We start from the raw sequence: 27,793 nt of genomic DNA on the forward strand, positions 1-27,793 counted from the left end.
AGAGAACAAGACGGGCCTAGAGGTCCCTGCCCTCATGGAGCTTGTGGTTTTATCCCTTGCCTATACTCAGAAATGTATCTATTGGCAGATGAGAATGCCTGTTCCAAATGCCCCATTACTAAGCCCCATTTAGGGCTTTTCAAATCCAAGCAATACACTGGCATTCTTTGATAAAAACCAACTCCGAACACAGACACAAAAGTACCTTTACAGCATGTGGAGTAAACAAAATAATTTCTTCTCAAGAAAGTGTAAGGTATTCAGGCTTAGAAAATTGTGCCTGACGATGTTGAAAGTCAAGGAACTAGTTTCTGTTCAGACAATAGTTTATTTGTAATACTCAATTTCAGTTAGACCTCACAGTCCTAGTAGTTAAAAAAAATTTATTGTGTTTCTGATTATAAAAGTATTGTATGAATGTTGTAGAACATTCAGGAAACAAAAGTAGGAGGAAGAAAATAATGATCACCCATAATCTTATCACTGAGAAATAACCAGCAGCAACATTTGGATGTTTTTCCTTCCAATTTTTCTTTTAATGCTTACATTAAAGTTGCTATCAAGACACTACATTGTAAAAATTTTCTTATTTCTAGTATAAACATTTATCACAAACATATATGTTTATCACAAGCATATTTATCAAAAGCATGCAGTCTTTGAATATATACTTGTATCATAATTTATTTAACTAATTCTCTATATGAAACATTTACATTGTGTCTAGTTTTTTGCTGTTATAAGCAGTGCTGTGCTGCCCATCTAAATGAATGAAGTTTTGTCTGCTCCTCTGATTATTTACTTAGTATTGATTCTTTTAGAAATTAAAGTGTCCAATTAAAAAATGAGCAAACAATTTGAAGAGGCATTTCATAAAACAACATATGCAGATGGACATAAGCACATAATGATACACTGTTCAGTATCATTACTCACCATAGAAATGTACATAAAAATCACAATGAAATCCCACTAAACATTAGATGGGTAAAATTAAAAAGACCAACAGTATTAAGCGTTGGTGAAAATATGGAGCAACTGGATCTCTCATATGTTGCTGGTGCAGTTGAAAATGGTACAATCGCTTTGGAAAATGGTTTCTACTGAAGCTGAACACACACCTGTGCTATAACCCAGCAATTTCACATCTAGGTATATACCCAAGAGAAATGAGTGCACGGGTCCATAACAGAATATTCATATATATTCTATTCATCATAGTCCCAAGCTAGAAATAATCTAAATATTCATCAATATGTAAAAGGATAAATAAATTATAGTAGTTTCATAAGAATGAAATACTACACAGCAACAAAAGAGGAAGAACTATTGGTAGATGCAGTTATACGGATGAATTTCACAGGTATTATGTTGAGTGAAAAAAGCCAGAAAAAAATATGTTCCATATGATCTCATTTATAGGAAGTTCAAGAACAGGCGCAATAAATCTATGTTAAAATCAGGACAATGGTTACCTCTTGGGGGAGATACAAACTAAGAAGATGCAGGATAGCTGTATGATGATGCCAGCAATGTTCCTTTTCTTGATCTTGGTGATAATTATATGAGTGTATAGAAAAGTAAAAATATGATCAAGCCATACAATGAAAACAAATATGCTTTTTATGTTTCACTGTTTGTAGATTATCTTTCAATTAAAAAGAAAAGAAATTCAGGTGGGATTTGGATGACATCAGAAAGTTTTACTGCCAGGAATTCAGAAATTCCAGGATCAATTCTTCCTGGTTACTGATCACCTGCCTTTGAGGTTTTAAAGAAGTGATACATAAGGAACAATAGCAGAACTGGAATGCAGTTACCTCTTTATTAATAGTCATCCAAATGTGACCCAATGTCCCCAATTGGGACAACACTCCTTCTCCTTGACAGCAGCATACCCAGGTGTGCCCTGGAGCTCTGTCCATGGGATAGAGGCAGGAAGTACCAGCAAGAGCACACCTCAGAGGTGCTGACCTTTTGAATATGGACCGATGGGTGCCTCACTCTCCGATCAGTCAGATGGCTATTTCTTCTTCTTTGTGAGGGCAGTGGGGAGTCCTAAAGGGATTGGGCAGGGGTCATCTGGCATAATGAGTGTAGCTGAAGCATTTCTCCTCTCTCCTTATTCCCAGAAGGGAAAAGGGAATGGAGATTTTGGGTTTTGTCAAGTTACCCTCCAGGGAGTTTGCATCATATTCTACACTCACCAACAGCACACAAGAAAGTCAATTTCACCACATCCTTGCAAGGCTGAGTGTTAACCATTTTATCAGGCAGGATATGGAGCCTCAGCATGCTTGCCTTTGACACCAGCAACAGAAGCTGTTCTTTCCTGCTTAAGTCACTCTGATTCTGAGGCATGGCTGGGTGAAACTAAACTAGTTGCTTCTGCCACACCGAATTAGACCTGGAATTGGTCCAAGAGTCCCAGACAAGACCTAAGGATGGCCCTGAGGATGGAGCCAGTGTATTGGAGCCCAAGGGAGAGTCTCCTTGTTGGATGGAGAACCCATCAAGTCCTCTTTCTGGGTAACATTCAGGGTGACACAGACAAACTGAAGGCACTGGCTGGAGCTCAGCTGCATCCCAGAGCAGGCTGAGTGACTGCTCTCTGTTTCCACTGGACTGTGTGCCAACAGCAGCCAAAGAGAGGTTCCCCTGTGACCTGTTTCTCTCGGGTATCTTGATGATAAACTCCATCAGCGAAGAAATCTTCCCAGGATCTTGCCCCTGCCTCCCTAAAGGCCCAGGTCAATATGAATGTTTTTTCCTTCAAAACCTTTTCTAATTTGGTCCACAAAAAATGGTGCCATAGCTGTAAGTAGCATTGCTTCTTTGACTGCAAGTGAGGTTGAACCTTTCTTCCTAGATTTACTGGACATTTGTACCTCCACTTCTGTGAACTTGCTGTTTATATCTTTGGCCAATTTCTCCCCTGGGATTTTCCTGATGGCTTTGGCTGGTGTCAAGAGCTTCCTCTCCTTTTTTGGAGTGGGGTAGATGTCTCTGGCAGTACAGGCCTCTTGCGTCTTGAGCCATTATGAGTGTGTATGGGTGTATTTTTGTTGTTGTTGGTAGCACTTGGCATTTTTTGTCTACAAGTACTTTCCCGGGAAGCTGTGTCAGCCCTGCAATTAGCTCCCTCAATCAGGAAAGCGGCTCATCGTGAGATTAGACACATCTCAGCGGCTGATTGCTGGGAATTTGGGAGCAAGCTGGCGGGCGATAATCTCCCACTTTCTCCCTTTCTCTGGGTCTCTTTTCCTTTTTCCATTTTAAATAACTGCTTGATTGTAAAGAGGGATGATTCACTACTCGAGATTTCTTCTGCAACTTTGTGGGGAGGTTAAGAAAAAAGAACTGCCTCCTCCTCTTCCCCTCCCCTCACCAAGTCCCAAATCTCTCCTGTGCCAGTTCCTCCCACAGAAAGGAAGGGAGAGGGAAAAAAGAATGCAGATCTGGCTGCATTCCTACACTGCCCAGGAAAGGCCAGATGTCCTCCTTCACTCTGACCACCGCTCTGGGAACCCACTTCCTAACCGCAAATCCCCTCCTAACCCCAGCTTCCTGCTCTACTACCTTACACCTCTCAGTGTCAAAAAATACTTCCCTATGTCTAACTCCAATTCCTCTTACTGAATTTCATTTTGTTTGATCTTTGGAGCAGTTATTCCCTGTCCTGTCTGATGCCTTCTTCACCATGTACTTTCTAGCCTTCCCCTCCCCGCCCCTCCCCTCCCCTTTTCCCCCCTCCCTTCTTCCTTCCCTTCCTTCCCTTCCTTCCTTCCTTCCCTCTATCCCTCCCTCCCTCCCTTCCTTCCTTCCTTCCTTCCTTCCTTCCTTCCTTCCTTCCTTCCTTCCTTCCTTCCTTCCTTCCTTCCTCCCTTCCTTCCTTCCTTCCCTCTTCTTCTTCTCTCCTTCCCTCCAATGTTTATTGAGAACCTAGCATGTGTCATACACGCTCTAGGCACAGAAGCCAAGCACTGAACAAAGTAGATACAGCTCCTGCCTTCTTGGAGCTTACATTCTACTTGGGGGACCAGACAATTAAAAAATATACAAATACTTTTATAATGTAATGGCAGGTAGTGATCAACTTAATGAAGAAAAGTAGGGCAGGAGGGGATGCTTTGTTGCAGTGGGTAGTGGTGGCCTCTTTTCGCAGAGAGACGATTGAGGCGAGGGAGGCCATCACATAGACATCTGGGGAAAGAGTGTTCCAGATGCAGGGAGCAGCAAGTGTAAAGGCCCTGGGGCAGGGGCGTCCAGGTGTGTTGTGGCCAGAGCATCAGAGGTGAAATGCAGAGAGTTGGTAATGAGGTCACAGAGGTGAGTGAGGACCAGATTATGCAGGGCCTGGGAGGCCATGATGGAGGCTTAGTTTTTATTGTAAATAGGATGGGAAGCTATTGACAGTGTTTGAAGAGAGGAGTGATGTGATGTGACTTAGGTTTTTGAAGCCTCATCTGGTTGTTCCATGCTGATTAGATGGTAGAGTGGCAAGAGTGGAAGCAGAAAAATAACCCAAATAACCCTCCTCCCTCTTGGTGAAATAACCCCCTCCCTACAGCTGACAGCGGGGAGCAAATTCAGCGGGAAGTGTCACAGGCAACTTGGCGACTGTGCAGTGAGCCAGAGCCCAGAAGCCACTAAGGTGTAATTCGTCTTTTACAAAGAGAGGAGTTAAAAGGACACATTATAAAATTCAGCCCAATGTTTTGTTTTTTAAATATAAGCATCTACTGTTTTTTTTTCTTTTTCAGATGTTTTGTTGATCAAATTATATTCTTGACATGTTGGGGACCTTCTACATTTCCCCAAATGCTGCTTAATGATGCCACAGTGCAATTAAGACTAATTTGTTGACAGAAATAGTAGGAAGTTGTTCAGTTCTACAAAAGAGCAAATCTCAGTGTTCTTATTATTATCCTTATTATTGAGGCCATTATTATTGCTAGAAACATGTGTCAAGCTGAAAGAAGCAGGAGGGAAGATGAAAAACATTTGGGAAGGGAAAAGAGGTGCCTCTGAGGAAGTCAGAATATTTGGAGCGAAAATTCCAGAGTTTGGATCTTGCCTACACTACTGGCTTTGTGTAAGCTTGAACAAGGGACTTAACCTCACCAAGCCTCAGTCTCCTCATCTGTAAACTGGATATATCAATATTATCTACATCATTGGATTGTTGAGGAGTAAATGAGATGAGATATTTAAATTATTTCCTGAAATAATAGAGTATTGTATCATTTAGGATTAAGTTTGGTTGTGACAAACATACTCAAAATAACAGTGGCTTAAATAAGTAGATGTTTATTTCTCTTTCACCTACAGAACTGATTTAGGCAGTGCAAAGTGGGTGCTGAATCTATTCTATCATGTTCCTAGGGACCCAGGCTCTTATTGTTCCCTGGTCTAAAATAGTGGCCAAAGCTCCATTCATCATGGTTACTGTCCAGGCAGCAAGGTGGGGAAAGAGTGACAAAGAAGGGGCCAAAGGGCACATGCCAGCTGCATTTAAGTAAGCTATCCCCTGACACATTCATTTACATCTCATTGGCTAGAGCTTAGGCACATTGCCGTGTCTAACTGCAAGGGATGCAGGGAAGTGTAGCCTTTATTCCAGGAGGCCTTTTTGTCTAGCCCCAAACTGAGGATTCTAATACAATGGAAGAAAGGAAGGCTGCATTATAAGAGGCTGCACATTAAGAGATAAGTGAAGGCCTCTCCAAAGGTGGTCCTAGAGGAAGGAGAAGGAAGGGAGAAAAGTTAGAATTACATTCTCATAAACACCCACCCAAATATAATATTTTGTCTCTTTTTCTCCCTCTCGCTCCTACCAGTCACCTACCAAGTCCTGCTGTTTCTACATCCTAAAATTCTCTTATATGCCCTTTCTCCTCCCAGTCTCCATGAAAGCAGCCCTAGTTCAGACTTAATCAATGCTCACTAGGACCATTGCAAATGCTTCTCACTGTCTCTCTTCCCAATCTGTGGTCCCTGTTCTTTACTAATCCCAGTCTGTGACTGAGACCCAGTGGAGTCCCACACTTCCTACAGGATGATATCCAACCCCCTGAGCTCAGCCTTTTAGGCCCTACAGGATGTTCCCCAATCTCTTGTTGGCTCTGCTCATATACCTTCCTGGCAGCCAGGCAGAATATTTTGTTGTTAGTTGAATAAGCCACATCCTCCGCACTTCCCTGTCTTTGAACCTGCTCTTTCCTGTACCATTCTTCTCCTTCTTGATTGGAAAGTTCCTATTCAAACTTTAAAACCCACATCAAATGTACCCTCATTTTAAGTCTTTAGTGCTGTGACACTCATTTGGCTCTTTGCCTTTCAAACCCATCTCTTTCTTTTCCCCTTCTCCACTCTACCATGGGGGTGTTGTGGAGGTGAAAGTGACTCCTGCAGACTGTGTTCTCCAGGCTCTTGGTGATCTGTCTTTTGGCTGAGGTTAGTCAATAAGAGGCACTGATGGGAGACTGGAGGATGGAAGGAAGAAGGAAGCCAGGGCATTTCTCATCTTTTTCTTTGCCTGGGGTAGCATCTCTGGCAGCAAGTACATCTCTTGCCAGACAATGGCACCCTCTGTGGTTTCAGATTCTGCTGAGCAGGCTTCCCTGTAGTCTAGCTCCTTGCAGGACAACCCCAGCTCTGAGATAGAGTAAAGCCATCTCTTTTCACTGTCCTTCCATTTCCAAAGGAGCTGGTGGCTTTCGGCTATTGCCAATGTTTTGGTGGTGCTAATTTGGCTTCTCAACTCTTCCATCATCTGCATAACCAGCTCCCTGTATTAAATTTCCACTGTGTGAAATACCTAGAATGGTTTCTCTTTTCTTAACTAGACCCTAACTGATTAAAGTGCCTGACAGTACTGATTCAAGTACTTGGCACAGAGTATGTGTTCAGTAAATAGCTATTGAGTAAATACATGATGAATTGAGCTTCACTTCCAACCATGGTTCCCCAACTTCCAGTTCATTTACTTTTTATAGCATGCATTGCACTTGTTTGTTGATGCATCTGTCTCCTCCTCCATGGTAGTTGGGGATGTAGACACAATAATCTATGCACCCTGACTCCTGAAAAGCATTTCCTTCATTTTCTGCAGCTGGGAATTGGGAAGGAAAGGAGAAGAAAATAGAATGGAAAGGGGTGGAAGGTTCTCTACGGGTCTTTCTGCCCTTCTTATTTCAAATACAGGGCCTTGCTTCTGGGTTCAGGCAAGAATTTATGAGTGTATTTAGGCAGCAACACAAGGGGACCTTTGGCAAGAAACGTTCCCTGTCATGCTTTGACAGCCTATAAAGGGAGGCAGCTGAAAACATCAGAAGGGAGATAGATTTTCTCAAACTCATAGAGGCTCCCAGCCCAACCCCCACCACTCCTTTAACTGTCACCTGGAAATGGTTGGGGCAAGAGGGGAAGCTGCTATTTTCTGGCTGGGATGGTGATTTGGTGGAGAGGAAACACCGTAAGTGTTCTCAGATTTTAGTCTGCTCTGAAGATAGAGCAAGGCAATGAGGTTTCACTTGCAGTTGGAAGGATTTGGATGAGACATGGGAAGGAACTGACAGTCACCTCTTCCCTGATGGTGATGTGCGGCAACTCAGGTGCAGAACCTCATTAACATGATATCCTAACCGGCCTTCCAGTCCTGTCTGCTCTAGGCCGGTCTTCATTCTGTCCCTTGAATGTGTCTCAGGACCTTTGCACTTATTGTTCTCTCTGTCTTGCCTGCCCTTCCCCCTCATTATTGGATCCTTCTTGTTATTCAGATCTCAGTTCAAACATCACCTCCTCAGGGAAGCTTCCCTGACTGCCCCATCTGAAGTGTCTGCAACCTAGCCATTGCCTGGTTTCATTTCATGATTCCTTTGTCACTATCTGTAACCATCATATTTCTTTATTTCCATACCTGTTTATTTTCTGTCTAAGCCCACTAGATTATAAGCCTCTTGGGGGCAGGACTCCTTTCTATTGTTTTCCCCCATTCATACCTGATATCCAGAACCAGTGCCTGGCATATAGTAAGCACCCAGTAAATAATTTTTTGAATGGGAGAGTAAATTAGTGGCTTTAGGAATACCTAAGAAAACTAGTTATTGCCAGGTGCTGTGACTCCTGCCTATAATCCCAGCACTGTGGGAAGCCGAAGTGGGAAGATCACTTGAGGCCAGGAGGTTGAGGCCAGTCTGGGCAATATAGCAGGACCCTGTCTCTACAAAAAATAAAAAATAAATTCAGTTGGGCATGGTGACACTACTTGGGAGGCTGAGGCAGGAGAATTGCTTGAGCCTAGGAGTTTGAGGCACAGTGAACTATGACTGCGCCATTGCACTTTGGCAAGACCATGTCTCAAAAAAAGAAAAGGAAAGAAAATGAGTTATCATGGCTCAGGGGTGACCTGGTGTGCTTAGCTGAGGTCAGTCTGGAAGGTCTTGTTTGTAGAGGAAGGGAGAGAATGGGCATAATCCTGGACTCATATTTAATGTGAGAGTTAAATGACATGATACCTGCAGAGCACTTAGCACGAGGTCTGGTGCATAATCAAGGGCTCTGTGAATGTTGGCAGCTGAAGGTCCAGATGCACCCCCTACCCCTCCACATGGAGACCCTCTCGAATGCTGGGTGGGGGGCGGTGTCTGAGTTCTCTGGGCTGAAGATGGGCTCAGTACAAGGGCTGGGCTTGAAGTTGCCTGAGGTATCCCTAATGTGGAAGCTGCTGAGCCAGAGGCCAGGAGGCAATTGTTCTCTGGGGCCTGGAAAGACTGTCAGCACCATCATTGAGCCGCCAAGGACCTTGTGCCGAGGCATGTGAAATAGTTGCTGAGTGGGTGGACTCTGGAGTCCGATACCTGAATTTGAATCTTGGCTCTCCTGTTTACTAGATGGGAAGGTAGCTTAAGCTCCCTGTATGTCATTTTTCCCATCTAAGGAGTTGGGATGATAATGATAATTGCCTCATAGTAGCTGCTCAAGTCTGTGAGGGTTTAGTGAGTGTATGTAAGCACTTAGACCTATGCCTAGAATAGAGTAAATGCCATATATGTTAGCTATCCAACAACAATGATAACTATTGTTATTAGTTTTCTGAGGGTTTTTGGCTGAATTGTGTCCCCTTAAGTTCATATGTTGAAACCCTCACTCCTAATAGCTCAGATTGGGAGACAGAATCTTCAAGGAGGTGATTAAAAAGAAGATGTTAGGATGGACCCTAATTTAATCTGCCTGGCTTTCTTATAAATAGAAATTTGGACACATGGAGAGACACCAGGGGTGCATGTGCACAGAGAAAAGGCCATGAGGACGGAGAGAAGGTCCCATCTGCAAGTCAGAGAGGGAGGCCTCAGGAGAAGCAAAACCTGCCAACACCTTGCTTTTGGAATTCTAGCTTCCAGAACTCAAAAGCTAGAAGATAAGTTTCTGTGATTTTATTTTAGTATTTAAACTGTCTGTGGTCTTTTGTAATGGCATCGCCAGTGGACTAATACACTGGGTCAAGAAATTCAGAGGCCCAGAGAATGGGGCTGAGTATCTTCTTCACCCTCATGGGACGTCTGCATTGTAGAAGCAGCTACAGCACAACCTCAGGCCTCCCTCTGCCTGCACCTCCCTGAACTTATAGCCCTAGGCTCCTGCCTGGCAGTTGTCACCAGTGCAGCCTTAGTCTATCACCAGACCTGTCTGTGACTTGCTCAGTGGGTCAGGGCAGTGCTAAGGAGGCCAAAGCCAGCCTTCTTGAGACTTATTCTTCCACATGAAAAAAGCAAACAGACGAGGGGAACCCCTGCCTGGTCACCTCAGCAAACACAACCTGTTGACAATCAGTCTGTGGGCCAGGGACAAGCTTGGCCTTTTCCAAGAATGTTGTCAGTTTGTTTTACTTCTGTCACAGGAGGCCCTGAAGAGACTGAATGGGAGAGTGTGACTGCTCCCTGCAAGCCCTCCCCATGTCTGGACTAAGGAAATAGCTCGAAGCACCATCCCTCTCCTGGGAGCAGCAGCAGCGTCCAGAGTAAGGACTCCTTAGACTGAGAGACTCAAAAAGAGCCAGTCTGGAGGGTGGTTAGAGACACACTTATATTACGGATGGGGAAATTGAGGTCCCAAGAGTGCCGGGACCCACAGACTCCTGCTGAGCTCCCACTTACAGCCTTGGTGGTTCCTAGCAACACCGGGCATTTCCAGGGCTATCTCACCCATATGTGGTCCTGTCGCTTCCTCTCTGTCACAATCCACTCTGACCCCAGGCTCATCCTCCACCCTGGTGGCTACAACATACAAGGAGCACTTATTAGCTTTCAGGGCAGTGACAAACTGAGAGTGTTCAGAGGTGGAGGGTAGGATGGGAATTGGGCTTGAAACTCTATCTTGGAAGAGTCAAGTGAAGACGCATGCAGGTCAGCCCAGAGAAGGTCAAACAATTCAGAAGGGGTGCTGAGGGATGGAGGATGCCAGCCGTAGGGAAGGAGTAGGAAGAACAGCAGGATGATCCACAAAATGTCGCAGCCTGACTCAGTATAAGGGAGTCCCTTTCACAAAATAATCATAAACTTAGACTTCAATCAATAGTCGTCAACCCCTTCTATTCCATCCCACCTCCAACTCCCAACTCTGCCTCGACCCTTGGAGTCTTATATCCCTCCTCTTCAGTCAGAGCCAATCCCAGTGAAGCAGGCAGAAATGGGCCCGCCTGATTGGAGCAAGGGAAGTCTAAAGGCGGATCCAAGTGGTTAACTGACTGGAAGGGCAGCTTGCCTTGGCTAGAGCTGTGGCTGCAGGGAGAGGCTGGGCACTTTGCTGGAGGGCAAAGTGGGCAGAGGCTCCAGAGCAGCTGGTCAGCCGGCGGCCTTTGGCAGTGCCAGTAGCTCTGCTCAGCTGGTGAAGTGATGTTCTCCTCTGATTGAGCTAATTATGCTGATTGAATTTCCTCCTCCCTTCAGTGCCTCCCGCCTCCTCCTCTCTCCTGTCTCTTCCCCACCCCTCCCTTTAGAGAGAAAGGGAAAGGTTTCCTTAATGTGACTGGTAATTGTTATGCACACAGTGTCAGATGTTAATGCAGACCCTGATTGACAGCTAATCAGCCCATCAGCTGTACAAAAAGAGTGAATAACTCGGTAATTTGATTTCCCCTGATTCCCCTGCGTGGGATGGCAGGAAAGTCTAAATTAGCAATCAAGGAGTCCATGGTAGATCCTGGAGGGTGGTGGTGGGGACCGAGGGGCTGCAGTGCAGCTGCAGCCCTGTAGGGCCCAGTATCCATGGTGGGGAGAGCCCCTATTGGCCTTGCTTTGAGTGGTAGAGGAGCTTTGTGAGCCATGCAGGCTAAATGTGGGGGGTAGCAGAGTGAAGTGCCTATCCAGTGGGTGCCCCTTCCTTCCTTGGTGGTGGCAGGGGAGGTGGCAGACTGGCTTCTGCCAGAGGGAGGCGGCCTGGGAGTGTCCTCACCTCCTGTGGTCTAGGAGACCTCTTGGTGGAGGTTTGAGGGATGTGGCAGCTTCCTCCCCACCCTCCGGCCCTTTTGGAGCTGGTTGCCAGGGTTTCTACCATGTGACCCAAATTCTTCTAATTTAGCGAAATAGGAGTCCCCTCACTTAGTTTTTGGCAGATTCCATTCAGGTAAAATGAAACACGGGAGAAGCACCTGTGGATTATTTGTTCCCACAAGAAACCATTTCCAGCCTTCTTGGGCAGGCCATAGTAGCTGGTCATAGTTGGCATTTGCTGGGGACCCATTGTGGCCTGGGGACTGTGCTGAGTGTTTGTCTGTATCCGTTGCACAGAGGAAGGACTGAACACCTGGCTCAAAGTCCCACAGTGAGAAAGTGGTGGATCTGGGATTTGAACCTAGGGCAGCTCCAGCTTCTCGGCTATGGCCAGGGAGGTGGGATTAGTGGTAGTTTTCACCAAGGCCTAGCCTGGGGAGCCATCTTCTCATCAGAAGACTGTGCCACGCCACATGAGCTCCTGCCCTAGAGACCTCTAGCCAGAAAGTGTCTGTATGTGTCTGTAGACCACAGACCTATGTGTGAATGTTTGTCCTTTTACAGATGGGGAAACTGAGGCTGAGGAGGGTAGCAGCTTGCATGAGGCAATGTAAAGAGCTAACACCCAGCCGGGGCTGGAACCCGGCTCTCCTGCTTCTGCCCAGCAGTGCCCAGGTGCCTCCTCTCCCGCCCTGTCTCTCCCCTTACTCCTAGCCCCCTCCCCCTATTCCACCCCAACTGTGGGAGCTAGCGGTGGGGGCGGGGGGCTGGAGCTGGGCAGCCAGCAGGGCCTAGAGATGCCAGGGGAGGACTCTAGGTGGCAACTAGACATTGTTGAGCAGCAGCAGCTCCACTTGCAGAAGAGGTGGCTGCTGAGGAGGGAGGGGCTTTGGCTTTGCCCCCCTCAGTGTTCTAAGAACATGGTGGTTTGAGCCTGGGAGCTGGAAGGGCTGCCTGCGGTGTGGTTCATGTGTGTGCACTTACGTGTATCCAACCTGTGTTCACGCTGCATGCCCTAGCCCATCTGTGGGGGGCCAGTACCTGCCCATCAGTCCCCAGAGGCCATCTCTCTCTGAGCTCTTCTGCCACCACCACCAACTCCAGGTAGATCAGGCATCTGGATGCTGGGAGTGGGCGAGGGGTCTAGAGAGAGACTCGAGGCAGGAGCTGTGGTCTTGTCCTCAGGTGGCTTGGGAGGCTGGGCTTATAAAGAGCAACAGCCAGAGGAAGCAGGGGTTGAATGCAAAGCCTGGGGATGGGGCACTCTAGTGTTGGCATGGTGGGGGAGGAGGTGTGTGATGGGAATGACAATGCCAGCGGTAGTAGTCTCGCTCTTGTTGATTGAGCTCTTATTTGGTGCCAGGCTCTGATTAAGCACTCAACATTTATTAACTAATTTAATCCTCACGACAGCCCCATAAGGAGAGCCCTTATTCTCCCCATTTTACAGATGTTAAGTAATTTGCCCTAGGCCAGCCAGCTAAGCAGTAGGAGAACTGGCTTCTGAATCTGGGCTGTTTGTGTGCTGGGAAAGAAGAACCAAGGGACTGCTGAGGATGCTGAGCCACTCCAGGGCTTTACTATGCACCTAGCACTGGGGACTTTGCAAAGCACTTGCTGTTCATCATGCCATTTCATCCTCCCTGCAACGCTGGAAGGTGGGTTAGGATCCCAACCGCCAGAAGAGGCCAGTGTGGCTCAGAGGTCGTCGTGCAGCTTGTGGACCCCCAAGCTGACTCCCTGAGCTCCCTGCTCCCACTGAGGGGGCTGCAGGTGCCAGCTTCTGAGCTGTTGAGGCTGCCCAGTCCTATCCTCACCCTCAGTCCTCTGGGAGGCCCTTAGGAAGCAGACCTTGTTGGCCACCAGCTCTGAGGTCTGAGCAACATTTCTGTGGTCTGGCTGCTCCGGCCTGTGGGCTGTCATCTGGGACCATCTCGCACTCGCAAGGGCGGGGCTGTAGGGCCTCCGCTGTTAGAGGTGTTCAGATTCTGGCCCCTGAACATGTCCCTCCCACTTCTTGCCCTTATCACCAGTGGCCGCCCCTTCACTCTACCAAAGCAGCTGGCTGGGGAGAGAATTCTGCCCCGTGTCTCCTTGGAGACCCATGATCCCCCAGGGAAGCTGAGGTCCTGGGGTCCCAGACCCATGGCATCCATCTCTCAACTCCTGCTCAGCTCCCATTTGGAGCCTTAGTGGTCCCATGAGGGCCAGCTCCCCAGCAGCACTGGGCACTTCCAGGGCCATCTCACCCACGAGCAGTCCTGTCACTTCCTCTCCCAAGCCACCCTGACCTCATGCTCATCCTCCACCCTGCTGGCATCAGAGAAGACCCTGCTGACCCACACAGTGTCCATGGCATGTTACTGTTCTTATGATCTCATCTGACCCCACAGCATGTCTGGAAGTTGGTACTACATATCCATTTTATCAATGAATAAACTGACATCCGGGGAGTGGGGTGACTTGCCTGAGTAAGAAGTAGAGTGGACTTTCTGTGATCCAGAGTCCATGTTCTGGGCACAGAAAGATTGGCTGTCCCCTTGCCTCCTAGCCCACCTCCCTTGGCCACAGGATGGTTGGAATCCCCAGCCCAGGGCCAAGCTCACCCGGAAGGCACGGGGCACTCTTGTTCCACTGCCAAGCCTGGGTGGCTAGTAGGAGGTAGGTGGGGGAGAGGTATTTAGGATAAATTCAGTCAAAGGCCAGGCACATGGGGACTAGGCTAGGTCAGGACCATGAGGTAGAGGACAAAGAGGTAGGAGAGGGGCTGTCCTGCACCAGCAGTGCAGCCTGGAGACTGGTCAGTGTTGCTAGAGAGCCCTCGCCCACGGAGGGGCTGCAGTGGGTAGCTCTGGGTGGAGGGAACAACCACTGCAGCTCCTGTCCTTGTCCCATCTTCTGCCCACTTTCACTTGGGAATGGGGGGCAGGGGTCAGAGGTGTCTTGTGAACTGCCTGAGGCCACATGGGCAGAAAAGTTCAGTCAGGAACAAGGCTGTAGGTGCCCTGGGTCAGCCCAGGGACACCTGACAGGCCCAGCGGACCCTTCTTTTCCAGGGTCAGTCATCAACGGCAAGTGAGGCTGGGCCTGGGGGAACTGCAAAGCTCAAGGTCCCATTTGCTGATGGTCAAGGGCTGTGCACAGTGGGGAGGCTGGCCACAGCAGCTGCAGCCTTGCCTGTGGAAACACTCCCACAGCCACCCATACTCCCATGTGGATGCATCCCACAAACACACACACACTTCACACATTTACACAGCTCACACATGACCATGAGCATGACCAATGATGTCACAAATCATAAATGTAGACACCCACACCCAGGCGTGCGTGCACACACACACACACAGACACACAGCACAACCAGGCAAGCTGGAAGCCAGGCACCTGGGGCTCTGTGCTTGTTTTGTCCTTGCTGTGTGACCTTGAACAGCACTGGGCCTTATTATTATTATTATTTTGAGACGGAGTTTTGCTCTTGTTGCCCAGGCTGGAGGGCAGTGGCATGATCTTGGTTCACTGCAACCTCCACCTCCCAGGTTCAAGCTATTCTCATGCCTCAGCCTCCCGAGTAGCTGGGATTACAGGTGCACACCACTACTGCCCAGCTAATTTTTGTATTTTTAGTAGAGATGGGGTTTCACCATGTTGGCCAGGCTGGTCTCGAACTCCTGATCTCAGGTGATCCACCTGCCTCTGCCTCCCAAAGTGCTGGGATCACAGGCATGAACCACCGCGACTGGCCAGTTCTGGGCCTTATTTTAGAGCCGTTTCTGGTGTTCTCCCATCTCACCCGCCCTCAGAACTGACCACCCCACCTTGCACTGCCTCCTATCAGCAGTTGGAGCTTCCTTTTATGCTGCTTGCCTATTTAGGAGTCTGCTGCCCCTACCAGAGTGAAAATTCCTCCAAAGGGGGTTCTGGGGCCTGACAACAGGTAGGTGCTCAGCTGGTGCCCTCCAAACAGGTGACTGAGTCACTTCCCTTTTGACAGGCCTTGACTCCACCCCCAGCCTCTAGCCTAGTGCTTCTCACCTAAGGATCTTGTTAAAATGTGTATTCTGATTTTTAGGACTGGGGGCTGAGGCTCTCTGTTTCCAACAAGCTCCTAGGTGATGGACGCTGCTGGCAGGTGCACCACATTGAGCTGCAAGACTTGTCCCTCCAGGCACCCCTTTCACAGGTTCAGCATCCTCACTGCCATCTCTTCACAAATGCTGTGAGCCTTGGCTTTATCGCCTTTCATGGCAGTAATGTCACTCCCCTTAGGGTGAGGCTCCTTTACTCTACAATTTCTGGCACTCAAATCCTTCTTCCTTCATGAAACTGAGCTCCATCTCCTGGGAGCCTTCAGAGATTGCAAACAAAGCTCAGGGTCTCTGGATTTGCTCTCCTCCTTGCTGACAGCAACAGTTCCTGCCGTGGGTCTGGGAATGTCTCATTTGTACATTCAAAAGTTGATGAGAAGCTGGGCATGGTGGCTCACACTTGTAATCCAAGCACTTTGGGAGGCCGAGGCGGACAGATCACCTGAGGTCAGGAGTTTGAGACCGGCCTGGCCAACATGGTGAAACCCTGTCTCTACTAAAAATATAAAAATTAGCCGGGCATGGTGGCATGCACCTGTAGTCCCAGCCACTTGGGAGGCTGAGGCAGGAGAATTGCTTGAACTCAGGAGGTGGAGGTTGCAGTGAACTGAGATCGCATCACTGCATTCCAGCCTGGGCGACAGAGTGAGATTCCATTAAAAAAAAAAAAGTTGGTGAGGTGCTCCTAAAATGTGGTAAGGACTACATGCAACACTCCAGGGAAGTGAGGCCTGGGAAGGTGCAGTGAGGCAATTGTCTCCCTTAATCTATACACCGTATTCCTACTGATAAAGCCTAAGAGTGAACTAAATTTCTTTAGCAGCTGCCTCACTTTGCTGGCCCATATTTGCCTTATGGTCCCCTGAGGACACCAGCACTTTGCCCTCGCTAGTTCCTATAACAGTCTTGATAAGTGACAATTCTGTAACCCAACAATCCTAAACGATGCAATTTATTTTTTAAGTTTTTTTTTGTTTCCATACATTTTTAGGGAACAGGTGAAATATTTGGTTACATGAGTAAGTTCTTTAGTGGTGATTTGTGAGATTTTGGTGCACTCATCGCCCAAGCAGTATACCCTGAACTCAATTTGTAGTCTTTTATCCCTCACCCCCTTCCCACCCTTTCCCCCTGAGTCTCCAAAGTCCATTGTGTCATTCTTATGCCTTTGCATCCTCATAGCTTAGCTCCCACTTATGACTGAGAACATAGGATGTTTGGTTTTCTATTCCCGAGTTACTTCACTTACAGTAATAGTCTCCAATCCCATCCAGGTTGCTGCAAATGCCATTAATTCATTCCTTTTTATGGCTTGGTAGTATTCCATAGTGTGTGTGTGTGTGTGTGTATATATATATATATGTATATATATATACCACAGTTTCTTTATCCACTCATTGATTGAGGGGCATTTGGGCTGGTTCCACATTTTAGCAATTGCGAATTGTGCTGCTATAAACATGCGTGTGCAAGTATCTTTTTCGCATAATGACTTCTTTCCTAAAGGATGCAATTTGTGCTCAGTAAGAGGAGTCCTTCCCCCTGACTGTGTGCAGACTTAGAGGTCCTGCAGTTTCCTTGCTGGCTGGTCCATGGGCGTATTCTCTTAGCTGGTTCAATACTCCCCCTGCATTTTTGTACTGCTTGTCTCCCTACAGCCCACTGCAGTTCAGGAACCACAGACAAATTCATTGCCTCTTTGTCTCCCTTGCTCTTCTAGAACCAGCTGTAACAGGAGTTTTTTTTAAAATTTATTTTTGAGATGGGATCTCAGTCTGTCACACAGGTTGGAGTGCAGTGGCATGATCTTGGCTCTCTGCAACCTCCACCTCCCAAGCTCAAATGATCCTCCCACCTCAGCCTCCTGAGTAGCTGGGACCACAGGCACACGTCACCACACCCGACTAATTTTTTTTCTTTTTTTGTATTTTTTTTTTTTTTTATGGAGACAGGGTTTCTCCATGTTGCCCATACTTGTCTTGAACTCCTGAGCTCAGGCAATCTACCTGCCTCAGCCTCCCAAAGTGCTGGGATTATAGGTGTGAGCCACCACGCCCAGCCTTAGGAGGAGGTTTAAATTGGGAAACCTGATACAAATGCTGTCCTGTCTTGACAAGGAGTCGCTTTAGCACCCAGGCCTTGAAGACCTGTTCCCCAAAAACCTATGTGCCATGCAGTGCATCCTACAGAGAAGGAGCAGGAGGAGGTGGAGCAGATTGGAGCACTTCATTCATGCATTCAGTCACTCAGTCAATAGATAAATGTTGAGCACCCTTGTTTGCCAGGCACTGCTATAGGTGCTGGAGAAGCAGGAGACAGGAAGACAGACAAAGCTCCTGTCTTCATGGACTAATAGTGTCATTAAGGGGCAGGGGGGAGGGGCAGACAAAAAACCAAATAAAGGTAGAGGGGAAGAAGCCAGGGAGGAAGATGGGGACAGGGTGTTGCTCCAGGCAGCATAGTACAGTGGTTAAAGACCTGAACTCTGAAGCCAGAATACCTATGTTCAAACCTGAACCCTGGCTGTGTGGCCCTGGGCAAGTTCCCAGCTCTGTGCCTCCATTTTCTCACCCCCCAGCTTTCATAAAGTACCTGTGCAGTGCCTGGCACCGAGTGAGTGCTTCCCATTAGGTGAGGTGACCCAGGGAGTCATCCGAAGAGGCGATATTCAAGGTTGAATAGGAGCCAGCCAGGGGCAGATCAGGAGAAAGGGAAACAGCATGTGCAAAGGGTCTGAAGCTTCTTGGGGCATCGAAAGAAGGCCCAGGTGGCCGATGAGGGAGAGTGGAAGAAGAGGAGGCTGGAGATTCAGGAGGAGCTGTTGGATGGTCAGCTTAGAGGTCACTGTCAGTGGTTTGAATTATAAACTAAAGCCAGTTAGGCACCACTGAAGAGTCATAAGTGGCAACACCATCTGATTTGCTTTTCCAGGCTCCTGTGTGCCATGCTGGGGTGGCTTGCAGGGAGGCAGGAGGAGGGGGCAGCCAAGGACTAGAATCTCAACCCTAAGCTTGGCTCTGAGTCAAGCCCATAAACCCAGCCTGGCACGCTGGCCAATAAAGGTAGTGGGAGAAGTGCCTCCCCACTGTTCCAGAATCTTCTTAATCCACCAGACCCTTGAAGGGAGAAGCAAAGAAGCCTGGAGGGGAGCTTTTGAGGGATGTTATTTTGCATCTTAATTGCATGCTAAGTAGGCCCGTGGGCAGGGCCAGCTGCAGAGCATTAGCTGCCACCGAACTCTGGTGACTCAGGCCACAGAGCCTTAAAATATTTATTTTTCGCTGCATTTGGAATTCAGCATCTGCGCGGGAGCTGCCGGTGGGAAGCGGAAGTGGGAACCTGTTGGTAACAGCAATCTGGAGACAATGCAGGGCTGCACAGGTCCCGCTTCCTAAGCAGCCAGCATCGCTCCTCTGCGGGGGCTGCTGCCTGTGCCTTGCTGGCTTGCTGGGCTCTCCCAGGTACCTCTGGGACAGCGTGGCTTCCTCCATTACAAATTGATTTTCCGCTTTACAGCCTAGGCCTAGAGTTTGCAACCTGAATCTCACACTCCTTTTGGGTCCATTTGAGGAAACATTCTCGCTTTGAGTCCTGAGCACATGAGGATGTGCGTGGGTATACTCAGGGAGCGCATGTGTACGGCTGCATTGCCAGAACTGTCAGTCTTTTCCCAGGGGTGGGTGCCTGTGTAGGGGAGGTGGGGGCAGCAAGGGTGCCCAGGAGCAGAGTGGTTTAGGTGGTGGGGGTGTTGCTGTTTACTCCCACCACTTATCAGCACTAGGTGTATCTCTCTGCCCTTCATCTGAAAAATGGGACTAAAGCTCATGAGCTTAAATGAGGTCATTCATGCCGAGCTCCTGGCCTAGCGAGCACCTGGCTTAGTGCTTGGCTGGTTCTGAGTCTCCCTGAAGGATGGGTGTTGTTATGATTGGTTCCTCTGTGGGGCATGGACTCTGCTCAGGGCCTGGCTCTCTTAGGCTTAGGACATGAGGGGAAGCTGGCCGTGGGCTCTTGGGCACCCGGAGACTGGGGAGGAGGGGCTCAGGCTGGGGAGGAGGCCCAGGGAAGTGGGAGGACATGCAGCATCACCCGCTCCTCACAGGCCTGGCTGCTGGCGGGGGCAGCGGTAGGGGAACTGAAATGTTGGATGACTGTGATCCAGCTCTTTTATTTTGGAGAGTCTGCTGAGGCTGGAGCTGGGCTGGATTACCATGAAGTGCTCCTGATTTGCACAGAGAGATAAGGAGCTCATCATCACCGAGAGAGGGAGGGACTGCTGTTCCTGAGCAGCTGCTGCACCGGTCCTAGGTGAGCCAGGATCTCTGGCTGGGGGTGGGGAGCTGAGCTCCACCTGCCTTGGTGGCCCTTAATACCTCGCCATGGCAGGAGGTGGCAGGGAGAAACAGACCCTCCCAGGCAGAGGGGCTTGGGAGAGACACATGGACATAAAGAAGCCCAAACTTGTATTTATGAAAACTGGATTAGCCATTGAGCTTTGTGAATGCCTATCCCTGCCCAAGGGAGGCACAGCTGTACACTGGAAGCTGGGGACCGTCATTTCTTTATCTCCTCTCCCCACTGCCTCCAGCTCAGATGCCTTTAATCACTGGGGCTTGCTCAGCTGGGGGCCTGGGCTCTGACTGCTGGAAAGACACAGAAGAACTGGGGCAGAACCTTCTGGAGAAGCATCCACAGGGGTCTGTGCAGTCCTGGCTTCAGGAGGCTTTTAGAGAGAGGCCTCTGCCCAATGCCCCCTTTCCCACCCCTGAGCCTTGGCCTTGGGAAGTTGACCAATCCTGAGCAGAAGGGAGAAGTTGCTGAACTTTCTCATTGTTGGATGGAAGTCCAGTGGGCAGCAAAGAGGTCTAGGGGACTTCATTCTGGTGGGGCAAATTTCTCATATCCAAGCAAGGAAGGGTTTCACAGACATTGTCTTATGGGCTTCTCACAGTCATCCTGAGAAGAAGGAATCATCATCCACATTCTACAGAGAAAGACACTGAGGCACAGAGAGGGCAGTAGTAGAAGGAGCAAGCTAGGACGGGAATGCTGGTCTTCAGACATGGAGTCCGAATGCTGCCCCATCAGGCTGTGGATTGGCCTTGGGGGCTGCTGGACCAGGCTTTATGCTCCTGCCTGAGGCTATAGCCTCAAGGAGAGGAGGCACCTCTAGGTGGTCAGAGTGGGGTCTCCCTTGGCTGCAAGAAGGACGGCTCTGTAGGGTTGATGGTCCTGGAACTGAGAGACTGTACAGCAAGGGGGCTCATGGAGCTCATGGGAGTTGCCCCCCCGCAGATCAGTTCTGCACTCTTGTGGGTGCTACAGAGTGGGCAAGGGTGGGGAGAGTGCAGAGAGGGAAGAGCACTGGATTAGTCTTGGGTCCTGGGCAGTAATCCAACCTCCACTCATTCCACAAACATTTATTGAATGCCTTAATATCATCCCTCTCAATCCTCTCACAGCAGCTTTGTGAAGCAGACACCCTTTCTGTATTTCATTAATTATATGATGTACTCTTAGAAATAAATGGTCAACATCTTACTATTGATGGGGTTATAACTGATAGCATTTTTCTTTCTTAGTGGTTTATACAATAGACCACATGGTTTTACAGCCAGTGGACAGTTCCGTGAAATATATAACTACTCCAATTAAAAAAAATGGAAATAATAATCATGATAACAGTATTAGTAGATAATATTTGTTAACTGTTGACCATATGCCAGGCACTAGATTCAGAACTTTGTCATTATTGTGATTGTTATTCCCATTTTGCAGATAGAAGACTGACACTAGTCTATAACCACACCACCCTGCACGTACCCGATCCTGCGTGATCTTGGAAGCTAAGAGTTAGGGTCAGGACTGGTTAGTACTTGGATGGGAGAAAACTGAGGCTGAAGAGGTTGCTCAAGGTCACACAGCACAAATGGTGGAGTAGGGGTTGGAACCCAGTCTGACTGACTCCATCTCCTTGGGTTCTGGACCCCTGGAGGATGCCACCTTCCAGCTGCTCTGGGCTAGGCCTGTGCTGGGTCCTGGGGAAAGAGCCACGAGCCAGGCACAGGAGGTCCTCTCCTGCTCAGACCTGCAGCAAAGTGTTGTGGGTAGGGTGGCAATGGGGCTGAGACCACTGGAGGCCTTGAGGAGCTGCTGATGAGGATGGGACTAGGGAAGGTGGGTGGAGAGGGTGCCAGGAAAAGTCTGAGAATGTGGAGGGAGGCTCTTTACAAATGACCTCCACATTTTCCTCCCCTGTCTCTTTCTTTGCCACTGTTTCTTGTATACCACCATCTTCTCCAGGCTAGGAGGAAAGACAGTATGTCCACCCAAGGTGGACCCAGAAGTCATGGGACTCTATGTGCCTCCACTGGCTCTCACTAGGGACTGACTGAAGCTTCAAAATCCAATAAAGCCAAGCCGCTGAACAGGAAGGCTGTGGACAGGAGGTTAAGGGGCCGATGTGGAGTCTCACAGTCTGTGATTGGGAGGCCAGTTGGCTTCTGGAGTGTTGGGCTCCAGAGAGGGGGAGGGTTCTTGGTAGATAGAAACATGGGCTTTGGAGTCAGATGAACTTTGGTTGTAATGTGGGCTCCTCCACTTACTCACTGTGTGGCCCAGGCAAGCTTAATAACTTCACTGAGCCTTGATTTCCTTATCCACAAACTGAGAATAATCATTGTTTTAGTTACCTATTGCTGAGTAACAAATATCCCCAAAATTTAGTAGCTGAAAGCAATACACATTGATTATCTCACAGTTTCTATGAGTCAGGGATCTGGACACAGCTTGAATGGATCCTCTACTCAGGCTGTCTCACAGGACTGCAGTCAAAGTGTCACTGGGGCTGTAGTCTTATCTGAAGGCTCCACTGGGGAAGGATCTGCTTCCAAACTCATGCACGTGTTATTGGCAGGTTTCAGTTCCTCAAGGGCTGTTGGACTAAGGGTCTCAGTCTCCTGCCTGGAGGTTGACCTCAGTTCTTGCCACATGGGCCTCTCCAGCTTGTTTCATCAGAGTAAGTACATGAAGAGCCAGAGAGAGAGACAGATAGACAGACTGGCAGACACACAATACACACCTACAGAGAGACAGAGAGAGAGAGAGAGAGAGAGAGAGAGAGAGAGAAGAGCAAACAAAACTGAAGTTACAGTTGTTTATAACCTACTCTTGGAAGTGGCATCCCATCCACTTTGCCATATTCTTTTCTTTAGAAGCAAGTCACTAGGTCTGCATCATCGGGAGCCATGTCAGAATGCAATAATATTTATTTTGTGGGTAAGTCATGGAGATTAAATGAGATACTAGGTGTGAGTACTTAGCATGGTGCCTAAGTTAAGTTGGGCTATATGCTGAACAAATGGACTATTGTTATTGCTGATGTTGTTATCCTCAAAGCAAGGCTGGGCTGGGGCTGAGATAGGACAGAATCCAACAACTAGCCTCAGTTTCCACTGGCCTGATATCACGAGAGCATGGGCTATAATAACCCCACCCAACTCCATCTCCATTTAGTCAAATCCTGCCCATTTCCCTGGGTTCACTTGGTTGTCTTCTACTCTAGGAAGCTTTTCCCCAACTGGATGATGTGAGCTGTGTTTCTCTGAATGACCCCTCTTTGTTCACAGGGAAGGGAACCCCTACCCCAGGCTGGGCTAACTCTCATGAGGACACCACTAACGTTGTCTGTGTTTCATTTACCTTAGACAGGCAGGTCTACAATGTTTGAAGTTTACAGATTTCTTGGATATAGCAGTGAAAGGTTTGCATTTTTTATCTGTAAGGAAAAATTGTTAAGTTTACATCATTGCAAAATAAACAGAACTGTGACTTCTGTTTCACAATTGGCATAGTTCTTTTGTGTGCTTTTGACAGTTCTAGCATGTTACTGACAGTTACAAGATTTTTGTCTCCCTCTGGAAAATTGGGAGAGGGGTCACGTGACACCTTCCCACTCTGAATGCCGTGCTTATGTTAAAGATGCAGAAACTATGACTCAGGGCGGTTAGGTGACTGGCCCAAGATCACAAAATGGTTGAAGCAGGAACTGAGGTCAGTTATCTGATCCCAAGACCCATGGTCTTTGTATTATATTCATTCATTCATTCATTCAATAAATATTTTGTAGTCCTTGCTACTTGCTAGCCTTTGTGCCAGGTACTAGGTATTGAGTGACGCATGAGCAGGTCTTTGTCCCAGCCCTAAAGAGCTTTTACATTCCCCTTCTCCCCTGACTCCCACTGGATTACAACTTTGTCCAAATAGAAACCCACTTTCTCAGTATCCCTGCTTTTTGTGTCTGTCTACTATGGGGCTTTGAATTTGAATTGGGGACTGTATTTCAGGAGGGGGTTCTATCAGTCATTGGTGTGGGTGGAAATGTAGCAGGAAATGGCCTTAAAGTCCCAAGAGAGAAGGATCTGATAAGATACAGAAGTTAGATGGAAGGTGGTCAAACAGAAGCCCCCATGGAAAATGGAGAATGAGATCTACAGATTAAAGCAACTGATTGGCTTTTAACAGCAGATTCTTCTCCACCTCCCTTGCTAGCCCCAGACCGCTTTCCTGTCCCATGCATGGCACTTTAGGAGTTAAACCCAAGCCACTGCCTTCCTGCCCAGTGAGCCAGGTGATGGGATTGCAGTTAATAGTAATTTGAACAAGTTTGGTCAACTAGAAATACATAAGGAGATTGAAACATGAAAATGCCCTCGGAATTTATACAATTGATATATTGTAGCTCAGCCAGCTGTTAACTCCATTGTATGAGAGATGGCAGAAATAATTTGCAATGAACCTGACATTTGTTTACTGAACCTTTGCAAAGGAGAACATGGAGGAGTGGGAGGTGTCACTATGAATACCTCCCCCCACTGCTGTCATCTCCCCCAACCCCCTAGCAATCCCTCAGCCAATTATGAATCACTGCTCAGCAGGACATTTGTGTGCCAGGCATTCTACTAGGCACTGGGCATGCGGCAGTGAACAAGAAGGATAGAGTTCCTGTCTTCCTAGAGTTTACTTTCTGGTGAGAGAGACAGACTGTAACAGATAAACATATGAGTAATAGAGCTATGGAGAAAAGGAGGCAGGGTAATGGAACTGAAAAAGATGGGGGAGGTTCCGGGGGTGGGGAGCAGAGGACTTCAGGATGGGTAACTGGGGTCTTATGTAACTCCGGAGGTGTGTGCCCAGCTCTCTGCTCTACCACTTCTTCTGTTACTAGCTGTGTGTCTTTGGGAAAGTAACTTAACCTCTCTGAACTTCAGGTGCTTCATCTGTAAAGTGGAAATACTAATACCTGTCACAGGATTATTTGAGAGAAAATGTATCAAAGCTCATTGTCAGCTGTAAAGCGTTCTATTTATGTGAGTTGTTAAGATGGAATTACAGTGCAAGGTCACCCATTCGTTTATTAAATTTCTTTTCTTTCCTTCACCAAACATCTATCAAGTGCCCTCTACGTGTGTTAAGGGGCACCCTGTTCCTGATTTGTTATTTGGCCCAAGCATGAAAAGTCTGGCCTTGTTAAGAACGGACTGGAATAGTTAAACAACATTTTACCAGGGGCTTGAGGATGACAACAGGAACAAACACAGTGCTACTTGTACATTATGTGTAAATGAAGATGCTCACATGTCTGTGTCCCTGGGGGTGCACATATTTGTGTGTCTGTGTATGCATGTAGGGGTGTATGTGTGTTAGGGGATCGTGCTCTATCCCCACGGGGAAGGAAGGTGGCTTTGCCCTACTTGGGTTTGAAATATTTCCAAACTTCTTACACACCATCACCCCACGGCAGGGGACATCACAGGGGCTGCTGTTCCCATTTGGCAAATGAGGACATGAGGCTGTGCAGAATCTCTGGATTAGAGAAGCCAGCGCCACACAGTGCACAGCTCCTGCCCAGTCTATGTCACAGGGCATCCTCTGTCTGCCCCTCAACCTTCTGGGCCTCCAAAGACCCCATAGATTCTGCTTTCTCTGAGGTGGGTGGGGGCCAGGCATGGCAGGAGGTTGGTGTGGCTTTTCCTCCATTAGAGTGCCTGCCTTTCCTGGCCTCAGTCCCGGGCACATACAGCCCACCACAGGGCAGCATGGCCCTTAGCCTAGGCCCATGGAAAGAGCTTGCAGTCAGACGCTGGCAGGGACCATGGGATGGTCTTTTGAGCTCTTCAAGCATCAGTTTTCTCATCTTGAATGTGTCCATAAACTGCCCATGACTTGTAGGGCCATTGTTAGGAATAAAGATGATGATGTGAAGCTACCTCATGGGACCGGCCTCTAGCAGATGTTCAGAGAATACACATTCACATCTCCCCAAAATACGGCCACCCATTCCTGGTCTAAGGGCCTTTTGGTTCTGATTCCGACGTTCCAGGACAACAGCCCAGTCCTAAACACTGGCCCAGGAGGGTATGGCCCCAGCACGTCTGCACAGTTCTTGCCAGGCTCCTCTTTCCTGGGGCAGGGCCATGCCCCGTCCTGGGCACCTGGCAACTGGCTGGGCCCCTGACTGTATTCAGCTGGGGCTGCCTTGACCACTGACACTCTGACTTGCCCATCCAGCTCTGAGTGTTGCTTCTGCCCAGACATGCTGCTTTCACTGCCTCTAACCCCCAGCCGACTTTCCGGTGGGCAGGAATCCTGGGGATATGGCTGACTCCTTTGTGTTCTCCTTTATAAAAATTCAGTAAACAAATATAAGGTTGCTTGCAAATTATTTCCACCTCTGTGTGGGTCTTTCTGGTTGTCCGATCCCTTGGCACTCTGTTTCAGTTGCTAATACCCTCCACAGAGAAGCCAGCCCTTGGCTCAGTGTTGTCCACTTCATGCCTGTCCTCCGCTGGTCCACCAGGCTTCCAGCAATAGGATTCTGAGATATCAGGACAAAAGCTTCTACCCACCCTTACTTGTTTTGTTCGCTGTAGTCACACAAAATAAACACCACCCCTCTTTACCTGTGACATCCCTCTAGGCAGTGTTTCTCAGCCTTGGCTGTGCATTAGAATCACTTGAGGGGCCTTTAAAAATATTAATATTTGAGCCCACCACAGATGAATGGAATAAAAATTTTGGGGGAGGAGGTCTGGCCATTAGTATTTCCTAAAGGTTCCCCAGATGATTCTAAGAAGCAGCCAGGGCCGAGAACCACTATTTTAGAGAATAAATGATCCTTAGCTTTGCCACACTCATTCTCATCCTCATCTCCTGCTGAATTCTCCCAGGAGCTACCTGCAACCATCATAGAATTCAGTTTTCAGGTCTCTCATCATTCTAGTCACTGTCCACTTCATGTACTCCCTCAGGTTAATGCAACTGGGAAATGTGACTTTCCATGAACTGGACTATCTAGGACAAGACGATAACCTCCTTTACTCATGGTATTATACCTCTATTAATATGACCACAAATCAAATGAGCCCTTTCTGTCTATACCCTACTCTTAACTTACTTAAGGCCAACCAGCCTCTTCCCTTCAATAGCTCCTTCTCCATTTTCCTACTCTGTTTCCACCAACATAAGAAAGCCTGTTCAAGTAGGTTATAAGGTTAATTCCACAAACACATGCAATTCTGGGAAAACCTTTTAGGACTCACTGTAACTTTCCACAAGGTTCAGAGTGGTCATTGGCTCTCTATCTGTTTCAACAGGTCCATTCTGAGGTTGGCTCCATCCATCGCCCCTGATTTGAGATGCTCATAACAGGTATCTAACTCCTATACATTTGATACCTGCTCTTCTTAAACTTAAATAACAGTTTCCATTAAAAAAGCATTAGCATGACGCTCCCGTAATTAATCTTCTCTAGAGAACTAATAGTTCGGAAGGCATGCAGTGGAGTAAGGGCATCATACACCACTAAGCTCATTTATCCTAATTGATTTATGTAAGAATTGCTGGGGCAGCTCGCCGTGTGCCTGTTGACCTGTGGCGGGGCCCCATGGGTGCCTGGAATTGGGGAAAAGGAGCAGGGTGGTTGGATGGAACCAGAGCCAGCTGGGGCTGGCTTCATCCTGGTCACAAGGCAGCAAATAACATAATGGGTTGGCCTCAGAGGCAGGCCAGACCGGGAAGCTTTTAGAGACTCTCAGCAGCCCTCGTAGTGCACCCAGATTACACACACAGCTATTTCACATCATTAAACCTCCCTATTTTGTCCCTGGGTGCTGCACGCTCTCTCTGCATCAGGCTGGGCTTCAAAGTAGATGC

The 27,793-nt window shown here is 48.1% G+C and overlaps 1 long non-coding RNA gene across 2 annotated transcripts in view; it reads left to right on the forward strand.

Moving 5' to 3' along the window:
* LOC105494731 (uncharacterized) overlaps positions 1 to 27,793 on the forward strand; it is a 328,173-nt gene that overhangs the window by 141,571 nt on the left and 158,809 nt on the right. For both annotated transcript variants that reach the window (XR_011622975.1, XR_011622974.1), the window contains exon 3: positions 27,235 to 27,289. This is a non-coding gene — a long non-coding RNA (uncharacterized lncRNA). The remainder of the gene's footprint in view (positions 1 to 27,234; positions 27,290 to 27,793) is intronic.

The sequence above is a fragment of the Macaca nemestrina genome, chromosome 1 (genome assembly GCF_043159975.1).
Source record: "Macaca nemestrina isolate mMacNem1 chromosome 1, mMacNem.hap1, whole genome shotgun sequence".
In the NCBI taxonomy this organism is placed as follows: Eukaryota; Metazoa; Chordata; class Mammalia; order Primates; family Cercopithecidae; genus Macaca; species Macaca nemestrina.